Source organism: Mizuhopecten yessoensis, unplaced genomic scaffold (assembly GCF_002113885.1).
Source record: "Mizuhopecten yessoensis strain PY_sf001 unplaced genomic scaffold, ASM211388v2 scaffold10275, whole genome shotgun sequence".
Lineage (NCBI taxonomy): Eukaryota > Metazoa > Mollusca > Bivalvia > Pectinida > Pectinidae > Mizuhopecten > Mizuhopecten yessoensis.
This window is the reverse complement of record NW_018408465.1, coordinates 352,254-370,797: the sequence shown is the minus strand read 5'-3', so window position 1 is coordinate 370,797 and position 18,544 is coordinate 352,254. Positions and strand designations below refer to the sequence as shown.

The window sequence follows — 18,544 nt, the reverse complement described above, 5'->3', positions numbered from 1 at the left end:
ACCAAAGTTAAACCCCTTCCTCTATCTCAGCCCTCATCTTAACATGTTTACATAAATGACTTACTTAACAAATAAGCCATCAGTTCATTGATTAAAGATTCATTTAACCCTGTGAAGTTTAAAGAGATCTAGATATAAATAATTGATTTTGTATTGTCCCGCCCGCCCTGTAGAAAAAAAGTTCACGTGTACTTTCCCGCCTTTTCACGGTTGACTGCACAGCCTCGTGTTGAGGATGTTGTGAAGTCAAAAACCGATGGCTGATACTGTTGGCAGACAGACGACAATGTATTTGTATTTCCAGTGATATCTCAATGAAGTTGTCGTCCTAACCACCCAACAGCTTCAATTAATCGATATCTGTTGCTTGAACCAAGGGGTATAGTAAAACTAAGTATGAGTTTGCATGTTAACCAGTCCACGTGCGATTTGTATATACGATGGGGCACTGACTCTATGAAAAGGTAAACGTAAAAATAAAATAGGCATGTGTTTCAACTGGACCAGGTCCATATTTGTCCTCTGACTTTCATAAGTTGAAGACAATAAGAAGAGCATAGATTAGTGGTTATGAACCTATTGTGTTTTGAAAACCTTCATTGCCTTGGAACAAAAATGGAGTCGGTGTAAAAAAACCAATCCAGTCGCTAGCTACTAGCTAGGCAGTAGCCTGAAGGTAAAAAAAAGTTAAAATAAAAATCAAATAAATAAAAATGGAAGACCAGTACCTTTGAATAAAACCAATTAGTATTTTTTTTCTAAACTAATGACAGGAATGTAACATTATGATGCAAATGTCAATATTAATAAATAAATAAATTCCCTCAGCTCCTTTAAAAAAAATCTTGCATCATTTTTCATGTGGTCCAAGTTTGCATCACATTAGACAGAAACTATTTTTAACATTTTGTATGCCCTATTCTGACATTTTTTCCAAGAAAAATTAGAATTTTGATAATTTGATAAAAGATTAAAGTTCAGCTGATACAAAGTAAGCTGTTTAGCTCACCTAGCCCACAGGGCCAAAGTTTCAAGGTCACAGGGGTCAAATATGTTAAAAACTTCAAATAACAACATCATTAGAACCATTTGGACTAGAGTCATAATACTTGGGTATGTTATGTAGACAAGCTATGTGAATCTTTTTCTTTATTCAGAGTTTTTGTTAAGTGTTTATAGGGTCCTGTACAAGGACCCATTCCCAATTGAAAAATGACCCTGCATTTTCCCAATTTAAGTTGTTATTTTCCCAATTTCGGTTAAAAGACATGTTTATACAAGTTTCCAGTCATTGTATGTGCAACATTCAAAGTATTACCATCCATGAATGAAGGAGCATTCAAAATACATAAATAATGAAAATTTGAAACTGAGTAAACAAAAACACTGAAAATGTATGTTTGTTTATTGCTATACATTTTACTTTTTGCTAATCACATTTTAGTTTTTTTCCCCCCAAACTATGATATTTTACCAAACATTTCCCAAATTTTGCCAAATGCCGATAATATTTTCCAAATTCCTGTTCAGGGGCCCTTTCCCAAAATTGCTGGCAAAACCCCTGTCGTTACAGCAATGAGGTCAAAGGTCAACTTTAAGTGCTTCTCAAGTTCCATAAGGCCCAGGGTCATGATATTTGGCCAGTAGGTACCTTGGATTGAGTGCTATAAAGTTACCTCATTAAAAGGACCTTGACCTAATTTCAAGGTCAAAGGGGTCAAATATATTAAAAACTTCAAACAACAACATCCTAAGAGCCATAAGGACTATAGTCATGACACTTGGGTATCTTATGTAGACCAGCAGTGCAATTTTGTTTAATTACAGTAATGAGGTCAAAGGTCAACTTTAAGTGCTATTTGGGAATCAAAGGTCAATATATGGGTTAAAAGCTTTAACAATCTTCTACTCAAGTTTAATAACGCCCAGGGTCATGCTATTTGACCAGCAGGTACCTTGGATGGAGTGCTATAAAGTGTCCTCATTAAAATGACCTTGACCTACTTTCAAGGTCACAGGGGTCAAATATGTTAAAAACTTCAAACAACAATATCTTGGAACCATTTTGTCTAGAGTCATGATACTAAGGTATGTTATGTAGAAATGAGTCAAAGGTCAACATGGGTTAATATAAGAGCTTTAAAATTAAAATTTCAAATTTTAAAGAACAATTTCTTAGAACCATCTAAGATATATGTTAAAATGTCTTGTGTTCTAGTTATCAAATTTGGTCTGAAGTTACCTATATGTCAGTGTCATGTAACAAAAGAAACAGGTAAGCGATACAGGCCCTCTGGGCTTCTTGTTTTTTATTGTGAAGGCTTCAAATTATGTAGCATTTTCAGCTAAGCTAGTACAGTATAGATCACAGGTGCAACAAAGCAGCGATTTTAGCAGATATATATTGGACTGAATTTCATTTGACCCAGAGAATTAAGCTATATTTCCCAAAATTTACTGCTTATTTTCAAAAGTAATAAGAAAAATCTAAATATTTTTTTTTAAAAAATTCTTTCAATTTACATTTAATAAAATAACAAAGATCATAATTATTGTGTGTTGTAGTGTTCTAGGAAAACAATTCCCTAATGTTGTAGAAATGCCACGATATTTAACCAAATAAAAGGGCACAGGCCCATGGAAATGATCATGATCGTTTCCTGGTGGAAGTAACTCTCGGGGTAGAAAACTCCATATTTTAAGTGATCGTTGATGGTTGTTGACTGTTGATTTCAAATTTGATTTATGGGCGACTGTTTGAGATTATAACTGTTATGATATAATAAATACCATGATAGTGTTTATATCTTAATCTAAATATAAACGCTTAATCCTGTTTGTATTCACGATTTCTGAAGGGTGCATCCATCCCTACTATCTCGGTCATAACACCTTGTTTATTTCATCACAAAGTGCAGAAAGTTTCAGGAGTTCATGAATAAAATGTTGATGCTATTAAAGCTGTCAGTTTAGTTGATTTGGTACAGCAGTTTCTATCATGGGGAAAATGTAAGTTCATTTTAATATTGATACAAGTTTAAATTAATGGGATGTTTTATCGAAGATTCTAGGCTAACTATAAAATACTGATGATTTATACTGATGTATAAAAGTAAGGTCTCCACTCCAGTGATGTTACTTCATACAATGGTGTATGTAAGTGATCTTTTGTTGTAGCTATACATATGTAGTGGAACTGGACAGGGTTATATGTATGTAGTGGAACTGGCCAGGGTTATATGTATGTAGTGGAACTGTACAGGGTTATATGTATGTAGTGGAACTGAACAGAGTTATATGTATGTAGTGGAACTGGATACGGTTATATCTATGTAGTAGAACTGGACAGGGTTATACACTATGTGTGTAGTGGAACTGAACAGAGCTATATGTATGTAGTGGAACTGGACAGGTTTATATGTATGTAGGGGAACTGGACAGGGTTATATGTATGTAGAGGAACTGGACAGGGTTATATGTATGTATTGGAACTGGACAGGGTTATATGTATGTATTGGAACTGGACAGGGTTATATGTATGTAGTGGGACTGGACAGGGTTAAATGTATGTAGTGGAGCTGAACAGAGTTATATGTATGTAGTGGAACTGGACACGGTTATATCTATGTAGTAGAACTGGACAGGGTTATGCAATATGTGTGTAGTGGAACTGGACAGTGTTATATGTATCTAGTGGAACTGGTCAGGGTTATATGTATGTAGTGTAACTGGACAGAGTTATATGTATGTAGTGGAACTGGACAGGGTTAAATGTATGTAGTGGAGCTGAACAGAGTTATATGTATGTAGTGGAACTGGACACGGTTATATGTATGTAGTAGAACTGGACAGGGTAAGACAGTATGTGTGTAGTGGAATTGGACAGGGTTATACAGTATGTGTGTAGGGGAACTGGGCAGGGTTATATGTATGTAGTGGAACTGTACAGGGTTATATGTATGTAGTGGAACTGAACAGATTTATATGTATGTAGTGGAACTGGACAGAGTTATATGTATGTAGTGGAACTGGACACGGTTATATGTATGTAGTAGAACTGGACAGGGTTATGCAGTATGTGTGTAGTGGAACTGGACAGGGTTATGTGTGTGTAGTAAAACTGGACAGGGTTATATGTGTGTAGTCGAACTGGACAGGGTTATATGTGTGTATTGGAACTGAACAGGGTTATGTATGAAGTGGAACTGGACAGGGTTATATGGGTGTAGGGGAACTGGACAGGGTTATATGTGTGTAGTCGAACTGGACAGGGTTATATGTGTGTATTGGAACTGAACAGGGTTATGTATGAAGTGGTACTGGACAGGGTTATATGTGTGTAGGAGAACTTGACAGGGTTATATGTATGTAGTGGAACTGGTCAGGGTTATATGTATGTGGTGGGACTGGACAGGGTTATGTATGTAGTGGAACTGGACAGGTTTATATGTATGTAGGGGAACTGGACAGGGTTATATGTATCTAGTGGCACTTGTCAGGGTTATATGTATGTAGTGGAACTGAACAGAGTTATATGTATGTAGTGGAACTGGACACGGTTATATGTATGTAGTGGAACTGGACAGGGTTATATGTGTGTAGTAGAACTGGACAGGGTTATATGTGTGTAGTGGAACTGAACAGGGTTATGTATGAAGTGGAACTGGACAGGGTTATATGTGTGTAGTGGAACTGGACAGGGTTATATGTATCTAGTGGAACTTGTCAGGGTTATATGTATGTAGTGGAACTGGACAGGGTTATGTATGTAGTGGAACTGGACAGGGTTATATGTGTGTAGTGGAACTGGACAGGGTTGATCGGTGGCAACCTTGTAGCTCAATCAGTAGAGGGTCTGTGAGATCTCCAATGTTAAGTTATAACTTCATACAATGGTGAATGTAAGTAATATTTTGTTGTAGCTATACATATGTAGTGGAACTTGACTAGGTCAATTGTTGGCAAACTGCAGCTGGTAGCTCCATTGGTAGAGCCTCTGTCTAGTGTTTGGAGGGTCCTGGGTTCAAATACCCATCTGGCCATTGCATTTTTTCTCTCCATTTACAAAATTTCTGCCTGTGACCAACCCTTGTTTCAAATTTGAGTGAATGCTTGGCATTTACAAGGGGATACCCAAACCTAGGTTGTAAATAGAGTTGTCTTCAAGGATGAGAAGGAGGGAGGAAAGTAGGAGAACTGAACTGGGTCTAATCGGTCTATACTCCGGGACCAGGTAGCTCAATTGGTAAGGCCACTGTCTAGAGTTTGGAGGGTCCTGGGTTCAAATACCCATCTGGCCATTGCATAACAAAATTTCTGCCTGTGACCAACCCTTGTTTCAAGTCTGAGTAAATGCTTGGCAATTACAAGGGGATACCCAAACCTGGGTTGTAAATAGAGTTGTCTTCAAGGATGAGAAAGAGGGAGGAAAGTAGGAGAACTGAACTGGCCGGGTCTATACTCAGGGACCAGGTAGAGCATCTGTCTAGAGTTTGGAGGGTCCTGGGTTTAAATACTCATCTGGCCATTGCATTTTTCCTCTTTAATTACAAAATTTCTGCCTGTGACCAACCCTTGTTTCAAGTCTGAGTGAATGCTTGGCAATTAAATGGGATACCCAAACCTGGGTTGTAAATAGAGTTGTCTTCAAGGATGAGAAGGAGGGAGGAAAGTAGCGGAACTGAACTGGGTCCTGGGTTTGAATCCTGGTCTGGTTGCAAAATTGTGATACTAGGATATATCGGCTACTAATTAACGGTATAAAATGATTTTGAAAAATTCTACTGTCCTGGCCTTAATTTAAAAGTAAATATTGAACATTTTCACTAGCGCGACATGAGCCCCATAATTATACACCAAGTGGTGAAAGTAAGATTTCTTCTATTGTAATCATATATATATATGATATTGGTGATGGGATTTCCACAGTGACACACTTGTAAGTGGATGTGATGTTGTACCAGTATTATGAAATGTAAGTGTCACTTATCAGACTCCGTACCACAGATATTGTCAAGGAGGATGTAGTCACGGTAACGAGATACAATAAGATGATAACCCTGACTACAGTTGATCAGGTGATAAAAAGTTTAATGATTAGTAAGAATTGAGTTCATGATAACAATGAAGGACTCTGGATAGCAACCATTGTACAAAGATTTATCAACTTGCAATATTTCTATTTTTATATTTTTGAGATTTTTGCAAACATCTGGCAGGGATTTTGATCTATTCATCTGAAACGAAGGATTTAAACAACTAAACAACCCTTTTATGCAGATGTTGGATGTTTACAAATATAGGAATGTAACATATATATTTACAAGGGACTTATATTACTACTGTGTTATGTGGTCACTATCTTTGTCGGACAAGTGACAACAGACCTTTTTACTGATCAGGACAGTACATAAACAGGTAAGTATAGATACACAATATAAATAGGAAGTCGTCTGATTTGGTGTCAGCCATGATAAATCTATTATCTGTATAACAAAACACATTTGTAGACGACTGTCGGCCATTGTTGTAAGAGTGGGTGTGAGAGGTGATGGAATATAAATTAAATTTATCGAGTTTGTAAAAGTTCGTCTCTAGCACATACATTCTGATTCATGCTAATAATTTCAGCTGGAGCAGCAGATATGACTTGCATCTTTTGTCTCAAAGATATTTTTTTTGGCAATATTTCCCTTTTTTGTTTGTTTTTTAAAACTTTCAATAAACTAAATACCACCAATGAAAAGCAGGGAAAAGCATGGAAGCTGAGAGCAACAAGCTATTTTTAACAATTTTTACTAAACAAAAAACTTCAAAGGCATAATATTTAAAAAATTGGAAAACAATAGGGTCAATTTTCAGTGTTGAGAGTCCCCAAAGGCCCCATGGATCCTTCCAGAATTATCCTTGGAATAAAATTCTGAAGATAATTGCTAGAAGAATAGAAATATAACTTCAGACTTTATTTTGGCTATAATTACAGGTAGCTGCAATAAGTCAAACCATCATCACCTTTCATACAATTTTCTTTATGTGGCCCATTTAAGGATCACCTTACTACTGCCAAAAACTGTAACTAGTATTGACAACTGTTTTTTTATGGCACGACTATACCTTTGATTAATCATTTCTGAAAAGAAAAACCATGTTGGACTTTTATGAAAAAAGAACAATAAAGATCAGAAATGAACAAAATATATTTAACAACAGTGTTCTGAGAGTAAAAATTCAGCGGGGCCAGGCTGGGAGGTGAACCCTTGACCCCAGATTTTTATACTGGTGCTCTATATAACTGAGCTACCTGATATTGATAATTAAAAGTGTGCTGCCCCAACAGTTCCGCCGTAACATCCAAATGGAAGTTAGGGAAGCTGTATAGATACGAAAATCAGAGTACAGTGGGACAGGGATCCTTAATTAGCAGAAGAGTTCTAATTGTTATGGATTTGGTTAGATAGACAATAATATATATATATTTATAATCAAAGACGAGGTAAAACCTGTAATTCTTGAGTTTGAAAGTAGACCTGTCCTTTACCACATGAAGAAACATGATGCTTGTTTACTTACATTCATCCGGGTAAGATTTTTAAGTGTATCGAAACACAATGAGATTGCTTCATAATATAATTACACTATTGGTATTTGTGGTCTATCCATTTTTATTGCCTACTTGATGACACATTTGAAAAGTACACATGAATGAACACATTGATGATACTTCGATAATTCTGAATTATTAGATTTCAACTGAATGAAATTAAAGGCAATATTTATGACTTTTAACAAACATCACAGGTATGAATATGTGTTAGGTAGCATTATTTAACATACAACACAGTTATAATGAGGAATATTTACCTAAATATTTGTAACTCTTAACACTACTTTAAGTCAGTTACAGGTATAATAGGTAATGTAGAGTAGGTAATGTAGAGTTTAACCTTATAACTCTAATACAAAACACAGGTATAATAGGTAAGGTAGCATATAACCTTAACTCTAATACTATCACAGGTATAATAGGTAAGCTAGCATATTACCTTAACTCTTATACAAATCACAGGTGTAATGTGTAAGGTAGTGTATAACCTTAACTCTAATACAAACCACAGGTATAATGGGTAAGGTAGTATATAACCTTAACTCTAATACAAATCACAGGTGTAATGTGTAAGGTAGCATATAACCTTAACTCTAAAACAAATCACAGGGGTAATGTAACCTTAACTCTAAAACAAATCACAGGTGTAATGTAACATTAACTCTAAAACAAATCACAGGTGTAATGTGTACGGTAGCATATAACCTTAACTCTAAAACAAATCACAGGTGTAATGTGTAAGGTAGCATATAACCTTAACTCTAAAACAAATAACAGGTATAATGTGTAAAGTAGCATATTACCTTAACTCTAACACAAATCACAGGTGTAATGTAACCTCAACTCTAATGCAAATCACAGGTTTAATGTGAAAGGTAGCATGCAACCTTAACTCTTACACATATCACAGATATAAGGTACTTAAATCTAACTCAAATCAGGGGTGTGATGTTGAAAATAATACTTTTATACATTTAACTTTAAATTCTATTGTCCTTTCTCCAGAGAATGCAAGACAGGTAGTGACTTAATGATTTTTAACAAAAAACGACTTGAGATTTCAACCTTCAGACAGTATTTGTTGCAAAAACTGAACATTACAAGTTCTACTTTTACAGTGAAGTTTGTGCCTTTGATCTTTTGCAGTATTTGATTGTGAAGAAAAAGAACATGTGAAATAAATTCACATATTTAAATTTGAGTTAAATGATGACGATTTTTTCCAAAAGAATTCCGTAAAGAAGCCATTGTAGGGTGTGAAAAATTTCAAAAAGTGGAGTACCTGTTTGTTTTATTGGTCCTAATGCTTATCTTCTAACCCTTACTCAAGATAGAATGTTAATCTAGAAAATTGTGTTTGAGTAAGCTATGTTCCTTTGATTTGGACAGATTGTGTAATCTGTAAAGGGGCTTGTTTCTACTGTACTCGTGCTAGTGTTTACCCCGTATCGCATTTGATAAAACTATTGTAGTTTATACCTGTATACAAGTAATGAATAAGTGGCATTTCGATTGCAGCAAATTTACATTTGTCAAGTCTCAGCCAGGTTAGCTATATAACATTGTTTAGATTGTGTCGGACAAGTGGAACAAGTGTTTATATCGCCGGCTAACTTTTTATCAAGGTTATCGTTAGATTGTACTGCTGAATACACAATATGTATTGTAACCCTCAATTTACACCATGTTTACACTCCTTCAGGTGAGATACAAGCATTGTTGTCCAGACCGCCGACACGTCTACACGGCAACGCAGAGGGATAACCTCCTATTGGTTCACGCCTTGTCCAAATAACCAATCGTCAAAGACCGAACATCTGAAAAATAGTTTGGTTTTCAAAGCAATCATCTACAAAGGTAAGATTCAATATCAGTAAGCATAAGAGAATGGAGGTAGATAAACACAATGAATTGTTCCGATTTTTAAATTATTTCATTTTCTCGACAAACGATGTGAAAGAGAATGAGGAGACTTTTTATGTCGAAACTGGGGATATATATACGCACTGGTTGTTTATAGATACAACAGACTATATCCTGACTCTATTTATAGCTCACACCTCCAAATTTCTCATGGGTGAGCAATTTAATCTTAATGGTTTTTGATTAGCTTCACTTTATACGAAAAGTGGTATTTCGGGGAAAGTGTGTTTTTTGTATATAACAATAACAACAATTGATTTGAATCGTATATGAGAGACTTTGTGAAACGGATGCGGGCAGGCATTGTATGGGAAATATTCTAATGGGGTTTAAATGTACATCGACTGTATCAGGTGTACTTTACAAAGTTCCAGTTGACGGCATTTCAGCATTGATGATAAAAAAAAGAAAAAGTAATTTACAATAAATAACCATCAAATACCTCAAATCTATAAAAGGTAAGACGACTTAGTTTTTGGTTAAAATTTTGAATTGTTTGTTTTTTGCCGAAAAATTCAACTTATGTTGGGGTATTGATAGGGAGAACATTGTTCGCCTTAATATCGACTACCGTGTATGTCGTATAGACGTAGAAAATGCAGAAGAATACATGTATATCTATACATACATGTACACTTACTAGGGAAGAGATTTGGTTAGAAGATATATAGAGAAACGGAAGATACAGACGAGGTAGGATTGTACCTGGAAAGAGAATGACCATAGAGCTCAGTTATTGGAACATGCTTCAAGGAGTATTTGTGAACTCATTCACCCCTGACATTTCATAATGAACTATTCCAACCTTTGAATTGGAAGAGTTCAAATGTGTCTTCAGGGGTAGATGAGTTAAATACCATGGAGAAAGTTCTAGCTAATATTCTTAGGGGTTTGATAACTTGAAATGTTGAGGAAATGCTGAGAATCTCACAGGGTCTTCTTGGTCACACATTTCAGACAGGAAACATCGAGAAAAGGAAATGTTGTTGTCCAATTTAGTAGATGTCTTATAAACAGATCAAGACATATTTAGATTATGTCACATTTTGTGAATAAAGGTACGCTCCAAGAATACAGAAAGTTAAGATTTTATCACAAGCTCCAACACGTTAAACCTAAAATTGGGTTGGTAGTGGAAACACAGACAGTTACACTTGTATTATTGCTCATTATCATGCATAGATTGTATTATGTTTTAATATATATACAAACATACCTGTATACTACATACCTGTGTGCGACACACCTGTTTTTGCCTACCCTACAGACTGTACGTAAGTCTGGCACGTATATTGTTAAGTGCTTTGTGTAGATTGTAAAGTATGTAGTGTTTCTTTCAAATTAAATTGTCAAATCTTTGTGTCAAGATTCGTTCATTTCTGTGTCACAAGGGGTTGGGGAGAATCTTTCGCACTTTGATTTTTTGCAATAGTGTATGTCTCGTGAGCTGACACCAGAGAAATTTAAATACAAGGGTGAAGCGGAGCATAAAATTACACGGAAAATTTCTGACTGTTAGATTAATCGATGCAACAAAGGGGCCCTTCTTGTTACCTGCAATGCTTTGTACATCTGGTGTTCATAAACCATGTGCATTGACGCATAAGATGGGATGTGCAAAATTGAGATTGTACCAAAACATCAAAACGTGTACCTTCCTAAGATAGTTTGTGATCTACAGGTGGGGGGGGGGGGGGGGGGATAAAGAAAACTTTTGAGAAAAAAAGTTTGGTTGAAACTTAAAACAGACTTTCATTCGTAAAGTAGACAAACTATTATATGTCATTAAGCACATCTCAACAGTTACCGAGATATATAAGCATGTTTTCATCAGACATTATCTCATCATCTGAGTAAAGACACGAGTGACACATTGTCATGGGTCTTTGTTGGCTGTCTGCCATTATGTTAACAATTTTAATTTCTACTTCTTCTCAAGAACCACAAGAACTAGAGTCCTGATATTTGACCTGTAGCTAGCTGAGATGTAGGGCAATATTAATCAAGTTGGTAAAATAAATGACATAGACCTTAATTCTAGGTGACACAAATAACCAAAAACCTAAGGCCCTGGAGTCGGGGTATATGGCATGTAGCTTTCTCAGATAGAGGCCTTTACAAGATTTTCAAATAAATGTAACAGAGGTCATTAGTTTTTCATTGCCTATGCCGGGAGTCGAACTCAGGACCTCTGGGTTACTAGTCTTGCGCTCTACTAAATGAGCTAAAGAGAAATTCTCCCTAGCCGAGTCAGTAGGAAGCGGCTAGTACTTTACCAGGGTGACATACTCGCCCTCCAGGAAAGAACTCCCGGGGTCCCTACGTGGGGGCCAATGTAACAGGGGTCATTATTTGTTCAATTCCTCCGCCAGTAGTCTAACCCAGGACCTGTGGCTCATTAGTATTATGCTCTACCGAACGAACTAAAGAGGAGTTCTCCCTAGCCGAGTCGGTAGGAAGCAGCTAGTATTTACAAAGGTGAAATAAATGACCTTGACCTTTATCAGATCCATATTGGGGTTTAAATGTTAGAATATTATATGAATTATTTAGAACAATAAGGCCTTGGGTGCTTATGAGATTTGGCCTATTGTTAACAGAAATGGAGGATTTTCAAGGTATCCAGTTATGTGACCTTGACCTTCATTCAAAGTCACTTGTCAAAGGTGTTGGAAGTCTTTATATGATTTCTTCTTAAGAACTGTTAGGCCTAGGGTCAGTATTTGGTCGCTAGCTAGAATTTTTCTCAAATTCTAATTGTGTGGAAATGGTGTGCAATGTTCATGGAAATCAGGAAGGATCGAATTGACACTATTATAGATATCATGTATTGAAATTAAAAGTCAAATATGTAATTCTATTTTGGCTTGCACTATTGTTGGATCAAATGCAGATGTTGTGGATGTTTTGTGAAGTTGTGAATACTAAGAACACAAATATCAGTCAGTGAAAGCACTGCAAAAATCTTGTTAATTTGTGAAGAGCTCTAAATGATATGAATTAGGTATTCGCAAGGCAATGTCATACCAGGGTTAACAGAATCGTTATACTTTTGGGAACTTTTAAAATTTCTTTGATTAACGAGTCCAGCAATGATACAGATTTTAGTTGCAGTAATGAACTTTCACTTAGTTGAAAAGAATAAGTTGTCTCAAAAGCTGGGAATACCTGGTAAACAGGATTGTCAATAAATATACTGGATAACTTGTAGTGGTCTTGTTGTTAAAATCTGGGATATTTTTTTTTCTATGAAGAGAAGGGCCAATTGATTCAAGCACCAGCAATCAATTAAGGTATAGTGGGATAAGCTTTGATAATTGAACAATAATTTTGATATCAACATTTGTTGGAGTGTCAAGAATTTTTGAATGCAAGTTTTGGGCATTAATGATGCAAGAGCTTGAAATCAGTGTTAAAAGTATTCAAATCTGAAATTAATGGACAGATAGATTTGAATTGTTCAACAGAATTTTAATGGCTTTCACAAAATTACATAATTCCCTCCTAATACTCATGGGTAAGATTGATATTTATGAATATTTGGTGTATGAATTATCTGCCTGAGCAGTGTCCGGGAGAAAGAAGATGGATGCCTTTTCATTGCTTGTCCGATCACACACGATTACTCTTACCTTTTAAATGAATCTAAGATAAGATAGTGAAAACGACCTTTTAATGTTTTCTTATTACCCGTGACACAGGGTATTACTTTCTGATAATACATTTTTTTTGTTGATATTTTAAAAAAATAAATTTTAAAGTGTTTGAAGTTGAACAAATCCTCGCTGCAGACAGTTTAACCCATGTCGGCAGCTAAAAGTGCACATTTTTGATGAGATTTTGGACTGATATTGTGTGATTAATGGTCGGAAGAGGTAAAACATTTTTTTATGTTGAAATAGTTACTTTTCATGAGAAAAATGAACAAATAAGTATGAAATGTACAAAAGATGGGTAGTTATTAAGCCTGTTTTGGGGCTTTGGTTTCCAAATCTGTTCCTGTTCAAAAATTGAAAAATCCATCTGCACCTCATTCTGTATGTGTGTCTTTTGTTTATGTTAAATTTTGGCCTTCAATGTTTTCATTTCAGTCAAAATAGGGCAAAAGGTAAACCATGTTATGAAAATACATAGAGAATAATACATGCCTTTTTCCATATCACACCCAGTATCAACCCGAGACTGCAATATCAGCTCAAGGGCCGAAGGCCCGAGGGCTGATATTGGTCGAGGGTTGATACTGGGTGTGATATGGAAAAAGGCATGTTTTATTCTGTTTATTACATATTTACTAATAAAAACTACTAACTTATGATTTATTTTTATTTTTGAAATATTGAAAAACGAGTTTTTTTCCAAAAGGGTTGTGATATGGGTTTTGCGGGCTGCTACGGGTTTTGGGGTGTGATGCGGCGAGAGCTGATATGGGTTAGAGCAATTGTGTCGTATCGCATATACAAAAAACCCGTATTTATCAGTAAGTATGTAATAAAGAGGAGTATATAACCTTGATATTTTTAAAATGGATATTTCAAATGAATGATATTTTTTTGTTTTGATATAAGTAGTATAGCATTGCATTTGAAATTTGGTAGAAACACACCACTGTATTATGTAATACAACTAAGTGTCTTTTTCAAAATGATAAATACAATGATATTATATACAATGATATAAAAAAAGTGTTTTGGGGAAATACAGGTGGGACAGGTAAAAACTAGGCATATATATAGGTTGGATCAAGAATGTACAGATGAACAACAGGTAGACTTTCAGACAAATGCAAAATGTCATGAAACAAGGTGGAAAGTCTACCAAACTACGGATTAAATTAATTAAATTCAAATTTGATTTAAGCTGTGTTAAACTGTCAGATTCCTGTTTAATACTAAAAGGAAATTAATTAATTGTACATTCTCATGTAGTGGAAAGATCTACTCGTTTGATTTTCATTTGTTCAGAAGTGATAATTAATTTACAGATCCTGTGATAGGTAAAACACTATATATATACTTACAGATCAATTGTATTGATGTCCGTCCATTGGCATTAATGATCTGTAAACATACAGGCAAAATCGTAATTGAATAGAATTGCGATTTTATTTCCATTAATAGCATTAACTGAGTAGTGTTTGATTTCTTTTGTTCAGTGTTGAAGCCGGAATGATCGCTTCATTGAAATTGATAATTAATTAGTTGTGCCATACGAATCGAAAATACAAGGTAGCATTGTCTAGGTATGTAATTCATGATCAGTGTACACTCTATAAAGGTAACGATTATGTCTGAAATCACCTGTCTTCAGTGATGAGACACTACCTTTCACCCCTATATATTTAAACTGGACTTGCCCAGTCTATGATTTGGTAAGGTTCAAATATGACTTTAGGGGTGGATGGGTTAAGAGACGGCCTTTCATAAGGGACCATCTCTCAAGGGGTGGGGGGCACCTGTTCTAATGCATATGTAATGCCTGCATTCAGAATTATTTGAGTCTATAATATAAAGTTCATTTATTTTACAATAATTATGAAACAAGTTATTTCAACGTATATTGATCTCTCTTGTTGGCACGGCTGTTAGCGTGCAGGGGACTTAATGTGGGAGGAAACTGGAGCACCCGGAGAAAACCCACGTGGTCGGGCAGGTGACCCAATACCTTTTCACGTCCAATCGGGGAATCGAACCTCAGCAGCCTTGCTGAAAGGCTAGTGCGCTATCCACTGCACCACTTGACCATACAAGAGTCTATATAGATCTACACAGATTTCATCCTGAATATTTGCGTTAAGTGTTGACACGAAGCTTCAATCAGTGAAAAGTTCATGCAGTTTAATACAGCGTGACACTCCAAAATTATAGTACACACTGCTTGAAATGTGAAATTTCAAATCTAATTTTAGGAAATTTGCGAAACTTATTCCGATGCTAAAAATCATAATTGATAACCAGTATTTGACATTGTCCTAGTGCTGTCTTATTGTAAGTCTTTTGAGTGTTGATAACTTTTGATAACTAATATCACAGACTACCTTTGTACACTATGAATCTGAACACAAACCTACTGGGAAGTAGACACTTTTAACTTCGAGATCATTTTGCCAAATGTCAGTAAATGCTGTCTGATTGGCTGATGGTTTTATCCCCGGGATTTACTAATAAGTCCCCAACCAGTACTTTCAGAAGGGAACTATAGGTTCTTTGTTTTTTTGAGCACCACAAGTGCAAAGTAATTCTGTGGTGTAATAGGTGACCTCGCTCAGGATGGCAGGGTATTACATATCTCGGTAGGAAAAAAAAGGGATAATTATGATATTATTTTCTGATATCTATATAATATATAGATGCATATAATATACACACTATTCAGGGCTTCCCTATTGACAATACTTTATTATAATTATTGGTTGTATGAAGTCGGCATCAGATACGCAAGGTGGCAAATACATCAACATACCATGTCTCCTGCACACACACACACGCAAGCATACACTACACACATGGAGGCACATCCTTAAAAGACCTTAGCTGTTGATAGGATGTTAAACAAAATTAACCAAACCAAACTATATATCACAACATTGTGAATTACCATTCAAACTAAAAAGGCCCACATTTGCTTTCTCTGTGACATTCACAATAGACAATGGTTGAGTTTGCCAGTACCAGTTCTGTGGTACTTCAGCAGAACAAGAGGATCTGCTTTGTCATGATACAGGCCTGTACTGTTTGGAGAGCACTTTTGTCGGCTTTGTGCGCACTGGCAGTCTCAAGGATACACCTATACCCTAATAAACCAGTTACCCAGTCTATACAATCATTGAGAGTGAGGTGCACGCTTGTCATTCATTAGGGTCAGAAGAGCAGCTGTGCAAACAAAGTTAATTTTTTTACCATTTCTTGCTAGAAAACAGTGACAGTTCTTTTTTCTTTTTTTCTTTCTTTTCTTCAAATCGTCTCTTTGTGCCTTTTTTACCTGATTTTAATAAACCATTTTTGATAAGCTCATTATAAACCTGCCGGTAGATTTTAAGATATTTACGTCAGCGATTGTGAAGAATTTATTGCTTTGTAAACAATAGAACGTATCGGTCCACTTCTACAGGTAGGGAAGTTTGGAGTATCGCACACAATAGCAACAATACACCACACCAGTAGCTCTTTTATGGCCTTCCTTGTCATACCTAAATGTCAGACTAGAGTGGTCTCCCCTTAAAGGCACTCTTTGATCTCCAGGCAAAGTTCTTTTTAGTCTGTTGTTGAAATAAACGAAAACTTGTGTGCTTAAAATGTTTTATTATCTCACGTTTGTTGCCTTCCTTGTAGATTTATAATTATTGTCATTGTGTCCTACGGAAAGGTTACGTTATATATGGGTCCTAGGACATGAGAGTGTTCAATACAGTGTATAATACCTGTCTGGCCCTTTTTCATCATGTTCCATTTGTCCTAAACCCCCATTGGAAGGGCCACCAAGTTTCCTGGCTTTTATAAATTCCCCATAGAATTTATTCAATATTTCCTGGTCATTATGCCCCTCTTTGAATGAAGTTATGGTAATTATTATTCCTCTTGTGCATTTAAGTGTCAGTCTATCTGTCCCAGTTTCTGAAGCATATATCTCTGCGACTGTTCCATTTGTAGGAACTGTGGTGACCAAGTGGTTAAGGTGTCTGACATGAATTCTGCTATCACAAGCCCTTCACCACTGGGTTGCGGGTTTGAGACCTACGTGATCAGGCAGTCGCGATTGTCAGGTACTGGCCGCAGGTCGATGGTTTTTCTCCGGGAACTCCTGCTTTCCTCCACTACCAAAACATGACACATTCTTAAATGACCGTATAGCTGTTAATATGACATATAACACAAACAAACCAAACCAAATGAACGAAGTCAAGGGTAATCATTCTTCCCCTTATGCATTTAAGTGCTAGTCTCTCTGTCCCAGGTTCTAAAGCACATCTCTGTGACTGTTCCATTTATGAAAATCATATATGTTATGTACAAACTTAACGCTCTGTCACATACTGAAAAAAACGGTCATTGTAACCTCTGTTGACCTTTGGGCATTTTATCGTAGAAATATTAAGTTTCCTGATCATGACCTTATTTTGGCCAATGTCAATGACTCTTAGTGAGTGTCAATTTAAGTTGACAGCAATTTAAGTTGTCTCATGATACTTATCATCAGAAAATGTTGAGTTTTACTAAGATAGCACAAATTGAGTGTCTTCGCTATGAAGGAACAAGTTGTCCCAATTTTGATACTGTCTCTAATTGTCTAATTGAGTGTCTTCGTTAGGACAGAACAAGTTGTCCCAATACTGTCTCTAATTGTCTAATTGAGTGTCTTCGTTAGGACGGAACAAGTTGTCCCAATTTTGATACTGTCTCTAATTGTCTAATTGAGTGTCTTCGTTAGGACGGAACAAGTTGTCCCAATACTGTCTCTAATTGTCTAATTGAGTGTCTTCGTTAGGACAGAACAAACTGTCTCAATACTATCATAATACAGTGTCTGTCTTTCATGTAGTTGTTACAAGTTTTCTCCTACTCGTAACATCAGACAGTGCTTGTTCCTCCACGGTAGTTCATGATCATTAGGAGAGATTAAACTGATTAACATTAAGTTTTAAGTCGCACTCTCAGCTCCTGTGTAACAAATAAGTTGTATTATTGTGGTGTGTATTATGTATAATTAAATACAATCGGTTCACTTGGTATGCAGCTACTTAATTTAATTGAACTTCCTCCTGGTGACAAATTGTATTTCGATAGCAGGTTTTTAAACACACTTCATAATGGTATATAATAATTTACTTTACACATAGGGAAATAGAAGTGACAGAAGTGCGTTAGAATATTTTTTTTTGTTTTGCTTTCGACAGAAAATAAAATATGTTCATGTTAGATTGGATTAACTTTCGTATTTGGTGTCCTAAACACCTTGTGGCTTTTCTTAGGTAATCTCGCCTTACAGAAGCACTGACCATAAACGTAACGTCAAAGGCATATT

The 18,544-nt window shown here is 35.9% G+C and overlaps 1 protein-coding gene across 2 annotated transcripts in view; it reads left to right on the top strand.

The window, feature by feature from the left end:
• The window catches only part of LOC110459903 (transcription factor SOX-13-like), a 221,096-nt gene that overhangs the window by 26,720 nt on the left and 175,832 nt on the right, over positions 1-18,544 (top strand). For both annotated transcript variants that reach the window (XM_021512391.1, XM_021512390.1), the window contains exon 2: positions 9,306-9,460. The gene's annotated coding sequence lies outside the window, so the exon portion shown is untranslated. The remainder of the gene's footprint in view (positions 1-9,305; positions 9,461-18,544) is intronic.